This window comes from Leptodactylus fuscus, chromosome 3 (assembly GCF_031893055.1).
Source record: "Leptodactylus fuscus isolate aLepFus1 chromosome 3, aLepFus1.hap2, whole genome shotgun sequence".
Classification (NCBI taxonomy): Eukaryota; Metazoa; Chordata; class Amphibia; order Anura; family Leptodactylidae; genus Leptodactylus; species Leptodactylus fuscus.
The window spans coordinates 49259396-49280544 of record NC_134267.1 but is presented as its reverse complement, the minus strand read 5'-3'; positions in this window follow the sequence as shown (position 1 = coordinate 49280544).

Below are 21149 nucleotides of genomic sequence, written 5' to 3'. Positions count from 1 at the left end.
TAGGGTATCTGCAGTGCTCCTATTAACCACTTTCCGACTGAACAGGAGCACTGCAGAGACCCTATATTCAGTAGGTCGGGCACTTTCAGACACAGGGATACCTAATGTTTATGTCTTTCACAGTCATTTTCTACTTTTATATGTATTCTAGGGAAAGGAGGGATTTACAACTTTTCATTTCTTTATTTTTTTTAAAGCTTCTTCCTCCCCCCCCCACTATTTTATGGGAGATTCTATACATTACTATTGCGGCTGGTCATAGACCCCCCCCCCATCCTTAAAAAAAAAATAAAAATAAAAAAAATATATATATTTTAATTTTGCTTACTCGAGTATAAGCCGAGGGGGGCTTTTTCAGCACAAAAACTGTGCTGAAAAATTTGGCTTATACTCGAGTATATACGGTATCTCATCCTGCAATAAACAAGCTCCATACAGCAGTGTCTAGGGAAACATAAGAAAGGCTTTAATGGTGTCACATACTGGTACTTAAAAGGTTAATCCTCAGCTGCACATGTCACCATGGTAATTGCAGCCACTTCCAACCAATAGGATTGCTGGATAGGAATTTGAAAAAATCAGTTATCTGCTGTCAGTTACTGGTCAGAGAAGAGGAGAGAAGACGTCCCCGTGCTCGGCTCTGCAGCCAGGAGGAGTTGGTGGCCAGGATCTAATGGGCGGTGAGGTTGTGTCGTAGGGCCCTGCAAGATTATTAATTGTTAGTTACGCCAGAAAATTGATGGCTGAAATCTACACTAGTTATGAGCTAGTATAGATTTCAGTGCAAGCTATTGGTCCGTTGAAGGGTGCAAGGACACGCCTGAGTTACAGTATGTGGAGGCCTACGATTCCTCATATATCAGGCACACCCAAGGCTGCTTTAACCATAGAGCCAACATAGAGCCCTATGGCAGTGGGGGGCCCATTGGGGCAGCCTACATATTCTGTCCTGCCAGGCTGCCACAGTTATATACAAGGATGAAGTAGAGAAGTAGAGAGCCCTCCACTCCCTGCTTCACCATTATTCCCCTCTCATCCCGGGAGCTGCAGGCACGATGTGATGACGTCACTTACATCGCACCTGCAGCTCCCTGAAGAATTGAGACCGAGACAGCAGGGGAGGGAGGCGAGATAAATATTAGGGTTTTTGTTTATTATTTTTGTGTGGTAGGAGAGGGACTTTAAATTGTGGTGACAACTGCAGGGGACTTTAACCCTTGCCTGAGTGGCACTATAGTTGCAGAGGACGTATGTAATACATCCAATTTCTCAGAATTGGTTAGGGCTATGAAGATGATCTTGGATTCATTTTAAAGATGAGAATCATGATAGGAGCATGAAGGAGCAGATATATATAAATATAAATAAATATATAAAATATATATATATTTATTTATGTATATGTGTGGGTTTTTTTTGGCGCAACTAGTCGAGACAGGCGCGGCTACCTTTATATAGAGTAGTATGTATAAGATTTGTACTGTATATGTGTGATACTGTATGTGTATTTATATGATTGTAAGCAATTCCACTTAAAGGGGTTATCTGAGACTGTGATGTTGAGCTCTGTGGCCTCTTCACTACTTACCAAGCACAGCACCGTCATTGTATAGTGGCTGTGCTTGGTATTGCAGCTCATCTTCATTCATTTAAATGGAACTTAATTGCAACATGGTCATGTGATCAATGGACGTGATTAGAGATGAGCGAACACTGTGATGTCACTGCCTACGAGGAGGTAATGGACTGCAATATTATAATCCCGGAAAATCCCTTTTAAGTAAAATGTATATCTATCAACAGCATGTGTAAGCTTTATATACTGTGTGTATGTGTATTGTTAATATTATAGATTATACATAGATTATATATACTGTGTATATACTGTTAGCTGTTAGATATTTGTCCGATTTAATAATTACCTTTGTCTATATACACATATTTAGACAGTCTGTAAGTATTGTAACTAAGGTAATGGGTATCCCCATATACAGTAAGTGCAATGTATGTGTAGTGTATTTCTAAATATACATATAATAGCAGGACCATTACCACTATTAGTGATAGTGGTATCAATATGATTTAAAGGGGTTGTCCTTTTTTTATGGCCTATCCTGAGGATTATGTGATTGAAAGGGGGCCAACAACCCGGACCTTTGTACAGAGCCACTTCCACGTCCGTCCAGTACACAATATGGGGCTTGAAGCAGAAAGCCGGTCTGCTGTATATCGGGTTCTTGTAATGTGATTCAGTATTGTTACAATATAGGCAGTGGGGCAGTGGTAAAAAAGTACAAAAAATCATAGCAGTGCCACACAGCTATTATCGGCCGTTGCCCCGTTATGAATGGACACTTTGGCCACTTGAATTTAGTGGCAAGCAGATGGTCCAATTGGTGGGGCAGAGCTAATAACCCCCAATACATAAAAACACATAGAGGGGCTTTGCGGTATTAGCTGACACAGCCCTGTTATGATTTGCCCTTTTGTCCATATAACTGTAACGGACCCCACTATGATAGGTATTTTTTCATTGCACCACCAAGGATTTTTTTTAGTGTAGGTGGCAGCAGAGGGGGAAAGAAGGGACAGTGAAAATATATGCAGAGACCACCTGGCAATACAACATCATGTGTAAGTGCTTGTGTGATCCACCTGTGATCGCTAAGTACATCTGTATATAGTCATGGTTTATGTCATAGGTCTCTAGGTATACACTATGTCAGGTGTTAGACATGTCTGACAGTACAGTATGGGTATATATATACTATTATATAATATAATTACTATTATATATATATTACATATTTAATCATGTCTTTAGGAAGTGTCAATTATGAAATGTGTAAGGTGTGTGCATTATGTATACATATATGTATATACTGTCGATACAAATACCATATATATGTGTGTGTGTTGTTTACTAAGAACCTGTGTCACTATTTTTGCATGACTTGTAACCAGTGTCTTGCAACTTTTTAAACACCTTTTGAGACTTCACCAGCCACAGAGGAGTTTTTATGTTCCCCTCTGCACTTTTCTAAAATGGTATGGAGTGGAGCCAATGTCCATATGAGATTTACTAACTTTTACCCCATGCTATGATCTAGCATAGATTTCTGTAGATGTCTGGTGGGTGTTGTGCCTGATTCATGACAAGGCATATGTGTATGGTGTATGTGCTATTATATTTATATAGTATTTGTACTATGACATGTCTGTCAACAGTGTTCACTTATATATTTGTCTATAATATATATATATATATATATATATATATATATATATATATATACACACATCTACAGTATATTTATGACAATGTCTGTAAATATTATTACTAGTATTCAGTATATACAGTTTGTAAAACGTGTATAGCTACATATATTATTAGTTTATTATTATTATTATTGTTTATTTATATAGCACCATTAATTCCATGGTGCTTTACATTTGGGGGTTACATACAATACACAAATTATACAGGTAGATATAATACAAACAGTGACCGACTGGCACGGTGGGGTAGAGGGCCCTGCCCGCGAGGGCTTATAATCTACGAGGGAAGGGGGTAGAGACAGAAGGAGAGGGGGAGACAGTTCAGATGGTGGTGCGGTGATAGTGTTATCGGAGGTTGTAGGCCTTCCTGAATAGGTGAGTCTTCAGGGACTTCTTGAAGCCTGTGATTGTAGGGATCAGTCTTATGTGTCTTGGTAAGGAGTTCCAGAGTATGGGGGATGCACGGGAGAAATCTTGGAGGTGGCTGTGTGAGGAGCGGATGAGGACAGAGCGGAGTAGGAGGTCATTGGAGGATCTGAGGTTACGTGTGGGCAGGTATATGGAGGGGACAGGTTGTGGATGGCTTTGTATGTTAGCGTTAGTAGCTTGAACTCAATTCGCTGGGCTATAGGTAACCAGTGGAGGGACTGGCAGAGGGGAGCAGCCGATGAAGATCGGGGGGAGAGGTGAATTAAACGAGCAGCACAGTTTAAGGTGGACTGTAGGGGGGCGAGGGTGTTAGCTGGGAGTCCATGGAGAAGGGTGTTGCAGTAGTCTAAGCGGGAGATTATGAGGACCTGGACAAGCATCTTAGTAGTTTCAGGGGTGAGGAAGGAGCGGATTTGGTGGATGTTTTTGAGTTGGAGGTGTTGAGGGTTTGAATGTGTGACTTGAAGGATAGGTCGGAGTCCAGGGTTACCCCAAGGCATCAGGCCTGTGGGACAGGGGTAATTGTGGTTCCGTTAACTTTGATAGATGGGTCAGATGGAGGGGCCATACGGGGTGGGGTGAAGATGATGAACTCAGTTTTCTCCATGTTGAGTTTGAGAACGTGGGAGGAGAGGATGGAGGCTACAGCTGCTAAATAGTCTGGAACTCTGGCCAGCAGGGAGGTAATGTCTGGTCCAGAGATGTATATTTGGGTGTCATCGGCATAGCAGTGGTACTGAAAGCCATGAGATTCTATGAGTTGGCCCAGGCCGAGGGTGTAGATGGAGAACAGGAGGGGTCCTAGGACGGAGCCTTGGGGAACACCTACAGAGAGAGGGCGAGGTGAGGAGGTGGTGTGCGAGTGAGAGACGCTGAATGTGCGGTCGGTGAGGTATGAGGAGATCCAGGAATGGGCCAGGTCTGAGATACCAAGGGATGAGAGAATTTCTAACAGGAGGGAGTGGTCAACCGTGTCAAAGACAGAGGAGATGTCAAGGAGGAGGAGGACAGAGTAATGGCGCTTGGCTTTGGCAGTTAGAAGGTCATTGGTGACTTTTGTTAGGGCAGTTTCAGTGGAGTGCCGGGGTCTGAAGCCTGACTGAAGTCTGTCAAAGAGCAGGTTTGACGAGAGATAGGAGGAGAGTTTGGAATGGATGTGTTGCTCAAGCAGTTTTGAGGCATACGGGAGCAGTGAGATGGGACGATAGTTGGCTGGGGAGGACAGGTCGAGGGACGGTTTCTTAAGTATAGGAGTGACAGTGGCATGTTTGAAGGCTGAAGGGAAGGATCCATTGGTTAGGGATAGGTTGAAGATATGAGTTAGGAGGGATTTGGAGATTAGGGAGGAGAGTTTTTCAACAGTGATGGCGGAGTAACAATTCAAGGATGAGGAGCAGTAAGCAGTTGGGTGGATGGATTGTCGGGGGAGTAGGGTGAGACTGTCTATGATGGTGTTAATTTTAGTTCTGAAGTAGGAGGCAAACTCGTCAGCTGAGATAAGTGATGTCAGGGAGGGGGGCAGGAGGATGGAGGAGGGAGTTGAAGGTGGTGAATAGCTGTTTGGAGTTGCGAGAGAGTGCAGATGTAAGTGTGGTGAAGTAGACCTGCTTTGTGGAGGTGAGTGCGTTCTTAAACGTAAGAACTGCCTCTTTGTAACTGAGTTAAGGGGATATTGTCACTCCTTGGGGAGAGACCACCATATAGGTGTGTGGAGACTTATTAAACCTTTAGCACTCCATTTCGCAAGGGACCATGGGAAGAATATGCAAATCTGTCTTCCATGATGTAATTAGGAAGTCAGCTGCTGCCTCAGTGTTGCAAACCAATAGAGGGTGCTCACTGGAATGTGCAAGCCTGTCTTCCCTGATGTAATTAGGAAGACAGAATTTCAGTGAAATAACCCAATAAAGGTTTGCTCCCTTTAGCATCATATTCTTTGTAACTGAGGAAGTCTTCCTGGGAGTGGCTTTTCTTCCAGAGGCGTTCTGCAACCCGCGAGGCACGTCTCAGTTTTTTAGTCAGGTCGGTGTGCCAGGGTTGCCTATTGATCGGTCGGGCTTTGGTGTGTGTGTAAGGGGCTACCGAATCAAGGGCTGAGGTGATGGCGGTATTGTAGAATGCAGCATCAGCATCTGTGTCCTTGAGTGAGGAGATGTCAGCGAGTGGTAGGAGAGAGTCTGAGAGCGTGCAGGTGTCAAGGCAGTTGAGGTTCCTGTGGGGGCGTGTTGGTTTAGAGGTTGGGGTTTCTATTGGAGAGGAGAAGGCAGAGAATGTCAGCAGGTTGTGATCAGAGAGTGTGGATGGAGAGTTAGATAGGCTGCATATGGAGCAGAGGTGGGTGAATATGAGGTCTAGTGTGCCCCCTTTTATGTGGGTGGCAGAGGAGGACTATTGGGAGAGACCAAAGGAGGCGGTGAGGGACAGGAGGCTGGAAGTGTGTGTGTGTGTGGGGGGTCCTTGTTAATGGGGATATTGAAATCACCCATGATGGTTGGGGTGTCTGTGGATAGGAAGTGTGTGAGCCAGGTGGTGAAGTGCTCAATGAAGGCAGCGGTAGGTCCCGGCAGTCGATATATGACGGCCAGTTGTAGGTTGGAGGGTGAGTAGATACGAACAGAGTGCACTTCAAAGGAGGGGGCGGGGGTGAGGGCAGGTAGCGCTTAGATTGGGGCAAATGAGCAATTGTCTGACATGAGGACGCCTATATCTCCACCTGGTTTATTGTTGGGGTGGGGAGAATGTGAGAATTGCAGACCTCCATAAGAGAGGGCGGTGGGGAAGGCGGTATCTGAGGGGGTCAGCCATGTTTCTGTGAGACCGAGAAATGTAAGTTCATTAAGAATGAAAAGGTCGGGGATATAGTCTAGTTTATTATGTACGGAGCGGGCATTCCAAAGTGCACCAGAGAGGACAGGGGGAGGGGGAGGAGCGGGTGAGATTGGTTTGAGATTTCGGGGGTTCCATGCGTTAACGCCAGGTGTGGAGAAAAGGCCAACAGTGGGGAATTGCTGGGGAGGTCCAGGATTAGGAGACATGTCGCCAGAAGTAAGGAGGAGCAGGGAGAGAGGCAGGAGGTGTAGGTAGGAGAGGGTGCGGGGGGGTTGTATGTGTCTGGGGCGGAAGGCATGCAGGTTTGTGAGGAGCTGTGCTGAGAAAGTTATATGGTGGGGTAGGAGAGAGGGAGAGATGAGGATTTCGCTACTGACAAGGCTGGTTTGGGGTGGAAGAGTGGTTTTTACAAGGATTGGGAGAACAACAGTGATTAAAGTGAGAAGCATTTCTGGTAGACAAGTGAGCAGTTTGTAGTAGGTGGTTTGTGTTACCTTCTGTTCTAATTCTGGTGTAATTCTGAAATCTACACTTAGATTCACACTTGGATTGCACACTGGATAGCACAAATGACCAAGGTCAAATGACCAGAGTGCTTACATTTATACAACCCAGGGTTTGTATGATGCCTATCAGGTGTCAATGGGGTGTGGATATATGGAGACACAATCAAGCCAGAATCATAGACAAGCAAGTGACAAGGAAGGGGGCACAGCAGGGTGTACAGACAAGGGTATCACAGCTAATATAGTTGATACAAAGTGGTTACAACATACCAACAGAATGATTGATAATAGCAAGCAGGAATACAGTATGTTGGGAGCAGGAGTGAGATTCAAGTACGAGAGTGGAGTTGATTGCAGTAGAAGCATTGTGTGTATATTTATAGTAGATATAGCAATTAATAACTTGATTGTTAGCATGTTATGTACAATTTAATTCAATGCCATATATCCATAGTGATGTTATGTCCATGACATGTTTGAGCCCATTAACCATTTTGTGTCCTTATTACAATGGGTCCCTACACTAACACTTTACATACAGGGCAGGAAATAAACTTCTTATATACTCACTGTTATAGTGCAGTCTCTAAGAACTTGATCTCTGGGGTCTTGTCTGTACGGGGAGTATAGTATAGTAAAGTCTTAGTGTAGGGACCCATCTGAATGAGGTCGCCGTGACGTGGCAGATGGGCTCGCACAATTTATCAAACTGTGCGCTAAGAACCTCACATTTATAATTGTAGTCAGTGATACTTGAAAGTGTACAGTAGTCTAAGGGTAAATTCACACAGGGAGCAGAAGGGCGAATTTTGGCACCGAGAGTGACGCGGGGAGCCACATCACTCTCGGGCCAAAATGCGCCTGCCACGACTGTCGCGGCTTCCGACAGTCGTGGCTTTCCCCTCTGGAGTAGGCTCAAATGAATAGGCTGACTCCGGAGGTTGCTGCTGCGAGGCGTACGCTGCGGAAAAAAAAAATCGCTAGCAGTCTCCATAGACCACCATTGTGAGGGGGCGGATTGTGACGTGGATTCCGCACCATAATCCGCCCCCTCTGTGCCAATGTGGACTAACCCTCAGAATCTTATTATTAAGGCCAGGATGTCCCCCCCCTCCTGTGGCGTAAATGCTGTGGTATGAATAGGCCCAAATGAATGGGCCTACACTGAAGCATGTCTCTGCTGCAGAATCCGCAGGAAGAAGGGGCATATCGCTTCTTTTTTCCGCTACTAGCTAGCATCAAAATCCGCTGCCAAAAAAAATCCATGTGAACTAAGCCTTAGGGTGAATTCACACTGAGTAAACGCTAGCTTATTCTGAACGTAAAACACGTTCAGAATAAGCGGCGTCTAAAGCAGCTCCATTCATTTCTATGGGAGCGGGGATACGAGCGCTCCCCATAGAAATGAATGGGCTGCTTCTTTCACTCCGTGCAGTCCCATTGAAGTGAATGGGGAGTGCCGGCGTGTACGCTCCGGCATGAGCAGAGCTTGCCGTATACGCCGGCACTCCCCATTCACTTCAATGGGACTGCACGGAGTGAAAGAAGCAGCCCATTCATTTCTATGGGGAGCGCTCGTATCCCCGCTCCCATAGAAATGAATGGAGCTGCTTTAGACGCCGCTTATTCTGAACGTGTTTTACGTTCAGAATAAGCTAGCGTTTACTCAGTGTGAATTCACCCTTAAAGTTCTGAAATAAAAGTATAGATTCACTTGTCAGTAATAGGTCTAATCTCTGAATGACTGATCTAAAAACTATTCTGGGTACATCAGTTCTAATGTACCCTTCATTCATTTACCACTTATAGTAGCTTTACTTAAAGGTTTGTGCTGGCAAGAAACATAAACTATCCACTGGGTGGATGGCAAATATTAGATTGGATGGTGGGCAAGCTCAGTTGTCACTAGGCCAGTAAATCCCTTGACCAGCTGGTTTTACTGCTTGGAGGCCGAGGACAGTATTTAATTTCTACCAGCCAGGCTCTATCATTGGGAAAAGTCATTTTTAAGACACTGACTTGGAGTACAATGCATTGTGGTTCAGTGTGCTCAGACTAACCGTGCACGGCATGGTGACATATGAAGACAAGGTGAGCTCATTTTTCACTACTACCTTCAGTACTTTTTGGCATAAATTATTAATCGCTAACAAGTAGGTGCAACTCACACTAGTGTGTGTTCTAGCAGGAGCACGTGTTTTTTTTGTTGTTGAATGGAATGGGCAAGATTTTTTTGTACTGTTCCCTGGGTTCACCACTAGAGGGCACAGCCACTCTATATGACATCACTTTTCTTGTGTAAGTCAAAATAAGCATATGTAATGGGCGATCATGCACTATGTATGCATATACTACAATCTACAGGAGAGATCTCATGTATGTAAAGAACTGCTGACATTACCACTACTATATGTGAACTACTGCACATTCAAACAAGGGGTTACTTACTGCTTTTTGTTGACAAAATTGGTACAAAGTCTTATTCTTATCCTTACTTTATGATTTAGTCCTACTTTTGACAAAATATATTGCACCAAAACAGTGCTGTGTAAATAAAGGTGTTAAAGAACTTTGAGGCAGATAGGAATTGATGGAAAGAATATCAAAAGGAAGGAGAGTATATTCATTTTTGGGGAGTATGTACTTGTCCAGGTTTGATGCAGTACAAGCACCCAAGTATATTACATGACCTGAACCCCATCAGAAGAAGGTTTTAAAGGGGTTGTCCCATCACAAGGATCCTATCTATACTGCTTGTTAATGTGAATGTAAGACTTTTTCTAAATACACTGCTTCAGCAAAACTTCTTTGTTTGTCCACTATCTTACTTTATTCAATTATTGTTTACACATCCCTTGACTTATCTGGTCAAAAGTCCAGTGATGTAGCTGCCTGCTGTGAGGGGGGAGGGAGGAGGGGCTAAGTTCTCGGGAGCATGCCTGTGTCTCTCTATTTTATTAGTCCCCACCACTAGGGGGCTTGAACCTGCAGTCATTTGATTGCAATTCCCATAGACGTCAATACAACTGTATTGCTGTCTATGGAACTTTCTGTATATTACTATTACGGCTGGTCATAGACCTAGCCGCAATACTAATATAGCAGTGACAGGTCTGGGAGCCTTCAGTAGGCTCCCGGCTGTCACCGGAACAGGTTGGCTCCTGCGATATTGCCGCGCAGGAGCCGGCCTGCAACTGTACAGGTATGAGGTCGGTGGGGACTGGCCCCGGGGGGTACTTTACATTGGGGGGGAAAGGGCCGCCAATACAGACCCGGCATCCGCCTTTCTATTACAGCGGATGCCGGGTCTGTATTGGCGGCCCTTAGGGTTAGACGCCGGCACATCGCTTTGTTCATCCCCTGCATGAAGCCAGCTTCGGCAGGAGCAATGCTGCTATTCCGCGGGAAGGGGGGCGGGGGCGTAGGAGCGGAATAGCAGCATCGCTCCTGCCACTGCTGGCTTCATGCAGGGCAGGAACGTAGCGATGTGCCCGCGTCTAACCCTTCCCGGCATCCGCCTTTCTATTACAGCGGATGCTTGGTCTGTATTGGCATTGTGAAGGCTGGGGAATTGACTGGTCTTCACAATACCGTACAGGAGTGCGCACGCAGAGCCAACGGCATAGAAGGCCGCTGGCTTTGCATATGTAACCCCGCCCACCAATGACGCAACAAAGCAGGAAGAAAGAAGATTTTCCAGCAGGGAAACCAGGTGAGTATGCGACGTGGGAATACCCCTTTAACTTTTGAGATACCCAATCTCACCCTTGCTACAGATTGATTGGTCCTAAGCATGGTTGGGGGCACTCCATATACAGGAACAGGCACCCACAACTGCATCTCATTTTGAATAGGAAAGAGCTCTAACAATGAGCCATTGAATCTCACCTTGGCTTTCATCATAGAGCAGGAACGGCCAACCTTTGGCAAAAGACCCCAGAGTATAATAATATTTCATGGGTGTCCACTATGGGGCATAATACTGTGTGCAGGGGCCACTATGGGGCATAATACTGTGTGCAGGGGCCACTATGGGGCATAATACTGTGTGCAGGGGCCACTATGGGGCATAATACTGTGTGCAGGGGCCACTATGGGGCATAATACTGTGTGCAGGGGCCACACTGAGGGGCTTGGCTGCCTTGATGCAATGCTCCAAGCTGGGAGCAAACTTTTTCTTTCCTTTTCACTCTTTTTCTCTATATCTTCAAGAATCCGGTAACCAAGCAATCTAGCACTATGAATTTAGCAACTATAAATCAAATGGAAGACCCTGTGGAGTTTTTTGTTCCTTTTGTTTCCATTGTAAAGCATGGACTCAAGACCTGGTTCAGCTGGTTTCCACATGTGCCTGTTACCATCCCCCCAGCTAGGACAGCATGGCTCAACATGCGGCATGGAAGAGAAACCTACATGGAAATGCGGACTTCTTCGTTCAAGGAGATGATTTCTGGCATCAATTGCTGATGTGTGAAGATGCTACAGCTGACTGGTATTTCTTTCTATTACTGTGGACACGTGGGACACTGTTACAACCTGGGAACCTACCATCACCCACCTACCCCAGGAGTTATGGAAGCTTGGCAAGAGAGCAGCACCATGTATACCTGGATGGTGTCTGACTTCCTTGGGGCAGTAGAACACTGTGGTAAGGAGGAGGAGGAGGGCTTGTGATGAAGGACATTTGGGGCATTTTTTGTGGTTAAAAGGACAATAGTGCTGATGCAAGATACCGAACTATCAGCTGTGAGCAGGAGATCTCACCACCTACCAAAGGAACTGCCACATGTTATCATGATAGCTGCATATGTCCCCCACCTCTGCAAAAATTTCTGCTTGTTATATCCACATGCTGTGACCCCCCTCCTCGTGTCCTACAACCAAGTCGGCTGTATTATTATTATTATTATAATTATTATTATTAACATCAATCTGCACAGAGAACTAAATGATCCTGCAGTATGTCTGTGTTTCTTTCTTTTTTAGTTGCTATGATTCCTAGGATTTCTCTATCTGCCATGAGCTTCTATGTGTTTCTCTCTTGTTATATACTACTGTACCATCTATGAAACTGTATCACTGAAATTTCCCCATTGTGGGACTATTAAAGGAATATCTTATCTTATCTTATCTTAATACTGTGTGCAGGGGCCACTATGGGGCATAATACTGTGTGCAGGGGCCACTAGGGGGCATAATACTGTGTGCAGGGGCCACTAGGGGGCATAATACTGTGTGCAGGGGTCCCGCTATGGGGCATAATACTATGTGCAGGGGCCACTATGGGGTATAATACTGTGTGCAGGGGCCACTATGGGGCATAATACTATGTGCAGGGGCCACTATGGGGTATAATACTGTGTGCAGGGGCCACTATGGGTCATAATACTATTTGCAAAGGCCATTATGGGGCGTAAATTTTTAGGGAGTGTTCCCCCCCCTAAAAAATTTACCAATTTAAGCACTGCTTGTACTTAGGTTTTTATTCATTTTCACTCTTGCCCCATCTAACCATATAATATCTCTCAAGATCCATTTTTACAATATGCCTTGGTAGTCTTGCCCCAGTGGTGGAATAAGAAGACCACAGACCATGGACTGTTCCACAAATTTCAGCCCCCCCCTTCCTTTTCAACCACCAGCTTCTGTGTCTGCTACCCTGGTAGTTACGTGCATGATCTATCCCTACTTTTATATCTAAATATCTGTTGTCTTTTATTGTTTCTTGAACTGTAATGTCAGTGGCTTGTTCTGTAACGCTAGGACTGTGCCCTTTTCCTTGGGTTCCGTCTGGGACCTTTTATAGCAATACTGTTTGGAAAACAAATGTCAGAAGGTTTATCGTGTTTATGGCCATAACTTTATAAATATCTGAACTGAAATATCAGACATTCCGCCTGGGCCCTATTATAATTCTTTAGAAAATCGGAACTTGCCACGCAGCTTTTTGCACTCCAAAGTAATACTTTTTCACAGACTTTCCCAAATATTTTTTTTGTTCTAGCATCTGTTTCACAGATTGATATAAAACAGGTTGTATGGGGGCCTTTATTGCACAGAAATAGATTAATAAATAGTTTTACAAAAATTCTGCTAAATACATCCAGATGGTTTCTCAGAAACATGGAATATTTTTGCTCAATGTCGGCTATTTGAGTACTTTGTGTTCATGAAGTTTTTGACCCTTATTAAGGGGTGTGTTGTGTCCTGTCTGCAACTGTATTCTGCGAAAATTTCCTTCATGATCCTGATAAAGAATTGTAGAAATCCTGCAGTGAACAAAAAGGTTAGGCCTCATTCACACCATCATATCCACTATTCACAGATGCTTGATCTGGGCACAGAATGGCTGGGCAACTAGGACGTGAAAACACAGTACATTGGAGGGATGTGGTTAAAGGGAACCTGTGGCATTGAACATTATGTCCGAACTTTTTGTTGGAGAATGAGGGTAAGTTCACACAGGAACCTGAGAAGTGGCCGCCTCAGGTTCCGATACAAAATCCGCGACTGAAAGCATCCAGCCGCGGCTCCCGGAAAAAAGACCTGAGTGGCTCCCATTGATTTCAATGGGAACCGTCTTTTTGGTGAGGGTTTTGAGATGGATACAGCCTCAAAACCCTGACCAAAAAACTCCATGTAAAATTACCCTAAGGCTCCATGCACGTGTGTGACCCATTATTTTCTAGGCCCTAGACACACGTCCGTGTATTTTCATGAGTCCTTGTACTGGTCCATGAACTTGGGGCAAAACTCAGGATAGGTCCTCCTATTCCATCTTAGCCCAGGCTCACTGCAGTAAATCAAAGGGTACGTGAGGGTATGGGTGACACACTGATATCATCCTTTTTGGTCCCAATTCAGACTATTTTCAAATCATTGGATTTCTTCGTTGGGGTCCATTTTGTTGAGGTCCATTTTTACAGACCTTTGCTGGAAGACACTCAGAAAATGGTATTTGCGCAGTCAGGTTACCTTTTTCAGTGGATAGAGCCAAGATGTCCTTTTTTCCATTTTGTATTTTAACGTATGTGAAAATGTCAGAGGGAATAACACATAGCACATGGACAGCTCCTTCCGTTCTATAACTTGCTGTCCATAGATAATACTATATGTATGATAAATTGATAAAACATATTACAAAGAGTAAAATTTTCCAGCATAATAATAACCTTTACCAGTGGCGTAACTACCATAGTAGCAGTGGTAGCGGCTGCCACGGGGCCTGGGACATTAGGGGGCCCGGTGACAGCCGCTACCGCTGTTTTTTTTAATAGGCCGTTACGGGCCCTATTTACTTACCGATCCTGGCTGGGCTGGGATCGGTAAGTGACACCGCGGGCCCCACAAACACTGTCATTATACTCCCGAGTATAATGATCGGAGGCCCGGTAAGAAACATAAAAGACACTGTTACTTACCTCTCCACGATCCTGCCAGGCCTCCTTCCTAGTTGTCTGACGTCTCTGACGTCACATGAACCCGGCCTGCGTCCCGAGTCATGTGATGTCCGACGTCATTGAAGAAGGACGGCAGCGGAGGCCGACAGCGTCGGAGCCGGGGACAGGTAAGAAGCAGTAGTTTTTAATGTTTTTATTCCCCCGGGTCTCTGATTATTATACTCTGGGGTCTGAAAAGAGCACAGAGTATAATAATTGTTTATGGGTCTTCATTATGGGGCAGAATCCCATGTGCAGGGGCCACAATGGGGTATAATACTGTGTGCAGGGGCCACTAAGAGACATAATACTGTGTGCAGGGGCTACTAAGGGACATAATACTGTGTGCAGGGGCCACTAAGGGACATAATACTGTGTGCAGGGGCCACTAAGGGACATAATACTGTGTGCAGGGGCCACTAAGGGACATAATAGAGTGCACAGGAATGCAGAGGAGGGGGTCAGTCGAGGTCTTCGGCGTCGGTGTCGGTTGGGGGGGGAAGTTTGCCACAGGGCCCCGACATTCCTAGTTACGCCACTGACCTTTACCTATTTGATTAAGGGCAGATTCTGCCTGAAACGCGTCAGTGTAACACTCTAACATGTATGCATTTTTGAGGAGAATCAATTACCTGGAAAATATAGTGCAGTCTCGGAGGTAGCATATTATGGAGCAGGGGAAGCTGCTCTTGTCTTTCTTTGCTATAAAGGCAAGGGGTGGGCTTATCAGTGAATGACAGCTATCTCTGTATATATCCCAGTCATAGAGGCGAGGCTGTCAATCACTGATAGGACCGCCTCCTTGACGTCATAGCAAAGAAAGAACAGAGAGTTCAATGGATAAAAGACAAGTTATGCTGAAACTTTTCCCTCCAAACTATATATCAATCTGCTCATCTCCTCCTGATCTATGACATGCTGTCTGCAGATTGCACTGTATTTTCCAGGTGACAGGTTCCCTTTAATGGAGATATGAATAAAGCTCTGCTTTTACGGACCTCTGTTGTGCTGTAATTTTCCGAAAGTTTCGCTAATGTACCTGTTACATAATAAAAGTATCCTTTTAAAATTAATATGTAGAGATGAATCCTGATTATAATCACCCTAAAAGCATCTAAGAGGCTGCGGAGACCATCCTGGAGTCATAAAGTGCTTTTAAAAGGAAACCTGCATGGAAAGACAAAGGCTTAAGAAGCTGAAAATCAAGAAAATGAGAGTACAGTAAGGGAAATAAGGTGATGGAAATGACATAAGTGAACTAGAAGGGACTGACTCTGACACAAGGTTAATAGCAAGACATAAAAATGTTAGCTTGGTTTTTTTTCATCCATTATTCTAAGTAATAAGACTATGATCTGTATGACTGTCATATATCTTCATAGCTTAGACACTGTCCTCCATGTAAAAAGGAATTTTCCGTGAAATAACAAAATATCTGGAAACACAAATTCCTAGTTTGCTATAAGAATAATATATTCACCCAACTTTATATAGATCCTGATGGTAAGTTTGTGTGAGATGGCAATACCTTTCACGTCCTCTTCGATGTGCGATATTATATATTCAGCGCACGGTCAGCTACCCCAGTATGTTTCCCCTGCTGGGGGAGATATCGGTGCCATTAATTTCAGCAATTTTTATCAAAATTTCCCCACTGTCAGAAAGGTGGGTCTTGCAGCTCAGCATCATTGCTGGACTGTAAGGAAGGCTCACCAACAGCTCAGGTCTATGGAAGACTACTGTAAGTGGGGAGAGGTGAGAGAGATGATACTGAGCTGTAAGACCTGACTTTCTGACAGTGGGAGATATAGGTGCCGATATTGACATTCTAGCGGTATATAACACCGCGCATTGATGAAGATGTGAAAGGTCATCTTTAACTTCTAGGAGATAGGCTTGAGTGATTCATTTGGTATTGTTTGCTTTTCTACCTTCTATTCCTATTTATTTTTATATATTGTACTAGCCTCTGCCCGCGACTTCTTCTGCAGGTTGTTGGCGTCGATGATCCACCTATATCTAGCAAATTGCTGCTGTTGATGGTTTACCTGCTCCGGCATTCTGGCAGCTCTCAAGCTGTCCTGCTGCTGAACTTGTTCCTCACACCGTGCCTGTGATTGTTCTGGCTTGTCAGCAGCTCGCTGGGACACCATATAATGAGAGTGTTGTTGGTGTTGATGATCCATCTGCTCTGGCGTTTCAACAGCTGTGAAGCTGGGCTGTTGCTGAACTCGTTGCTCGCGCTGTGCCCCTGATTGTTCTGGCATCTCAGCAGCTCTCTGGGATGCCATATAATGAGCGTATTGTTGGTGTTGATGATCCGCATGCTCCGGTGTTTTGACAGCTCTCAAGCTGGCCTGCTGCTGAACTTGTTTCTTACACTGTGCCTGTGATTGTTCCGGCATCTCAGCACCTCGCTAGAACATCATATAATGAGCGTGTTGTTGGTGTTGATGATCCGCCTGCTCCGGCGTTTCGGCAGCTGTCAAGCTGGCCTGCCACTGAACTCGCTCCTCGCACTATGCCCGTGATTGTTCCAGCATGTCAGCAGCTCGCTGGGACGCCATATAATGAGTGTGTTGTTGGAGTCTATGATCCCCCTTAGCTCCGCTTGAGGAGAACTGTGTGACTTCTGGCTACCTTCTTATCTCTCGTTGTTTGCAACAAATTAGATTTTCTTATTCCAGGCATGTTTAAAATTGACCAACTGCCAATTTGGATTAAAGGTGTTTGCATGTCCTTTGGTCAGTACTGGAGCAGATCATATAATATGCAAATATGTATACACACTGTGGGTTAGCGTGTGTTTACAAAGAGTGATAACAACCCTGCCTGAGATAAGGCGCTGCTAAGAGCTGTTTAATATGGTTATGTGAACTTAAATTCATAACTGTCATGAATCCATGTCATTTACCGAGCCTATATTTTAATCGAGGTTACAATCTAGCTGTGTGCTGAATTTCATTCAAATCCGTTCAGCTATTTATGCATGATTGAGGAACAAATATCCAAACACACAAACTTAATATTAGTAGGATTAGTAGGATATTAGTAGGATTGTACTGTATCTGCTTGTCAACCACATATGTATTTCTGTATATGTTAAGTGGATAGTACTGACCCATTCAGGGTTAATAAATATATAAAATTGAGAAAGCTTGTTTCATATTATTCTATAAGACCTGGACACGCTCGTGGGGCACGAGTGGAAAGTAAGGAAGAAGGGTGATCGCCAGTTGTGCCAAGCAGCTTGGTAAGGCGCTATCCTTCACACAGAGGATAACCAATGGAAAGGGAACTACTTGATCCTGCATGTGATGGGGCCAGTTTATGGTGGACAAACCACCCATAGCTCTCTGTGTGGGAAAACCTCTTTAAATGTCCCTATATTACAGTCACTGTTGGTAAGTATGAATGTTGCTGATGCTATTCAGTGCGGCACATGGGAGCACCTGGAGGCTGAGGGGAAGCAGTGGTGGTAAACCCCCAAAATTTCAGGTTTGGCCACACCTGAAATATTTGCACTATATGTCATGAACACCAAAGGGGTCACTACAAGATATTATATTGTATGGAGGGGCCACTATGGGACATAACACTGTGTGGAAGCCACTATGGGACATTATATTTTGTGAAGGGGCTACTGTGGGACAGTATACTGTGTGATGGGGACACTGTAGTACACTATATTGTGTGGAGAAGCCACTAAGGGACATTATACTGTATGGAGACCACTACAGAACATTTTACTGTGGGAAGTGGCCACTAAGGGACATTATACTGTGTGAAGGGTCATCTGTGGGACATTATACTGTGTTGGGGCCAGCAAAGGGAGAATTTTACTGTTTGGGGGCCAGTAAAGGTGGGTGCCAGGAAATGGTGATGTGGGTGTGGGGGAGCCCAAGTTAAAATTTTGCTATGGGCCCAGTCTTTAATAATCACTTACGCCCCTGATATTTGCAATGATCAAGTTTCTATGTAACGGTCCAAGAACATTTCACATTTATGTTTCAGGAACAGACAAGTGAATATTCAAATAACAAAATATGGATTTCATTTTCACAATTATGCTCATACTGGGCAGCGAGACCACATTGGCTTCTAAGATGAAAATAAACCACTTCCCTATGTTCCCCAGTTTATTTGTATAGTGAAAACAATGGTGCACTAAGCGAGCACCCCCTGCAAGGAATGCTTAGATAAAGGAGTATTTAGGAAGTTGAATGTCCAGCCAGTTTTCAGCTGGAGGTTGGCTTACCTGGCAGAGCTCACGGTGGAATAATCTCTCTAGGATCAGACTTGTAAAGGTCAGTGTGATATTAGAATCCAGCCAAGGATGGATAATGAGGTTTCTAATACTGCAATCATATGCACTGTGGAGATGACACCGAACAGCTGGCTGAAGTCAATGCTGCTACGCTGTGCTATTATGTCTTCACATTAAATCGGTCCTAGCAGGAAACTCTTATGTCAATTAAGATGCATCTATCTAGTGTTAAAGGAAGTCACAAAGGCAAAGAAAGTTAGGTTGGAAAGTGCAAATGATGTACCTTAATTATGAGCTGACTTGGAAGGAAGATTAGATATACAGTATGCACCTGTAAGTCACCAAATAATTTCTCCTTTTACAGTACTCAGAATACAGGCAGGTGTGTTATATGTAGGTCGCACTTACAACCATGTGCCAATAACAGATTGATCATGTTCACAATCATTTTGTGATATTTCTTGGCATCGGGAGTTGTTTATCTGCCTGACAGTTTTTTTTTTTTTTTGTGTCTACAACATAATTTTATATTTTTGTCATTTTTTTTGCATGCAATGGTTCTGTATGGTGCATGGTATGGTCTGCATGGAATGGTGCTGCCCTATGCTTTCTCAATGGATACATGTTATTTTCCTGGTGACCCTGCAAATCCCATCCACACATTGCGGAACAATAGTCGCAGCGGAAATGATGCGACTTACAACAAAAAGTGGGACTCAATTGTGAAGTGGAACAAAATTTATTGGATATTTTAATCTTTTTTAACAAATAAAAAACTAAAAAGTGGAGCGTGCAACATTATTCGGCCCCTTTACTTTCAGTGCAGCAAACTCACTTGGTTCAGTTCAGTTCAGATCTCTGAATGATCCAATGTTGTCCTAAATGACTGATGATGATAAGTCTCCGTATAAATGCACCTGCTCTGTGATAGTCTTAGGGTTCTGTTTAAAGTGCAGAGAGCATCATGAAGACCAAGGAACTCACCAGGCAGGTCCAAGAAACTGTTGTGGAGAAGTCGAAAGCTGAATTTGGATACAAAAAGATTTCCCAAGCTTTAAACATCCCAAGTAGCTCTGTGCAAGCAATTATATTGAAATGGAAGGAGTATCAGACCACTGCAAATCTGTCTGCTCTATGTGTATGAGAGCAAAGAGATGAGTCATCAGCACAGCAGCCTCTCTGCTCTCATACACATAGAGCAGACAGTGCACAGAGACACTTCCGGAGTGCACAGAGAAGGCTAATTAGCATATGAATAAAATGGACTTATTCAAAAACTACTGAGGCAATTTACATACAAAAGGAATGTGTGGAGTAGCCTTTCTAAAGGCTATGCAAGTATATGCTTAGCTGAAAATGACTTTTCCCTTTAAAGTTACGCCTCTGGCTACAGTGACTTAGTTTAGCCACTACATAAAGAACAGAGCTGCCTCCTTCCTGCTCCATTCTCTGTGTATCAGCTGCTGATATAAGGTGCCATGTAGCAGATCCCCACTGATCTAATACCCCCTTAACAGAAGTGAACAAGAACAGGATCCCAACACCCCTTTTCTCATGCTCAGTGGTCTCCCAAATTCTATCTGGAATCAGAAATTCCTTTAAATTGAAGTTGTAAGTAGTGCAAGAATCCCGAAAATCAAGGTTACATTTTGTGATTCTGTATCTTCAGGTAAATGGAAGACTTGATTTTTGCTTGCAAGATTACAGGATTTTATTATAGGGCCGAAGACCCTTCTATATCCTTACAGCTTATCTTTACTGTAAGTGTAAAGGAAAAAACATAATCTCTCCTTGGACGGGAGGGTTACATCAATTATTTTTGATTCTAACTTTCTTCTGGAGTTCTGATCAAGTGTTAAAACTCCTATTTAAGCAATTTTAATGTCATTTTTTAGCTTTTTTAATCCTATCTTGAGGTTTTAGACTATAGACTGCTGCGTTTCTTCCATATCCACCAGAACATTTAAGCATCACCGCCACGCGAAAGAAACCTTGAATATATTAATCTGTGAATAACAATCCATATTAAAGCGGCGCAGCATTAGGATCTGTTTTCTGTGGTTGGTGTAGAGTTACTTATTTTTCAGCAGGGATGCTGCATATCTTATATCACATGTCGCTCTGTAACATAGTGTGATCTTTAATGCCTACAGACGCGGTTATACCCCTGCAGAGATGAATATACAAAAGATCTCCGTCTGTTCTATTTGTCTAAAAGTACATGACAAAAAGAGAAATGATTTTCACTCCAGCTTTGGAGTCTTTCTTATATTTGGGTGACATGGAAGAGAAAGAACAAAGAAACAATTCAGCTGTACAACAAGATAAGGCTGACAGATTGTAACGTATTGCTCTAAATTGTATAGTAAAGTACTGTCTATAGGACACAGTCTTTCATAG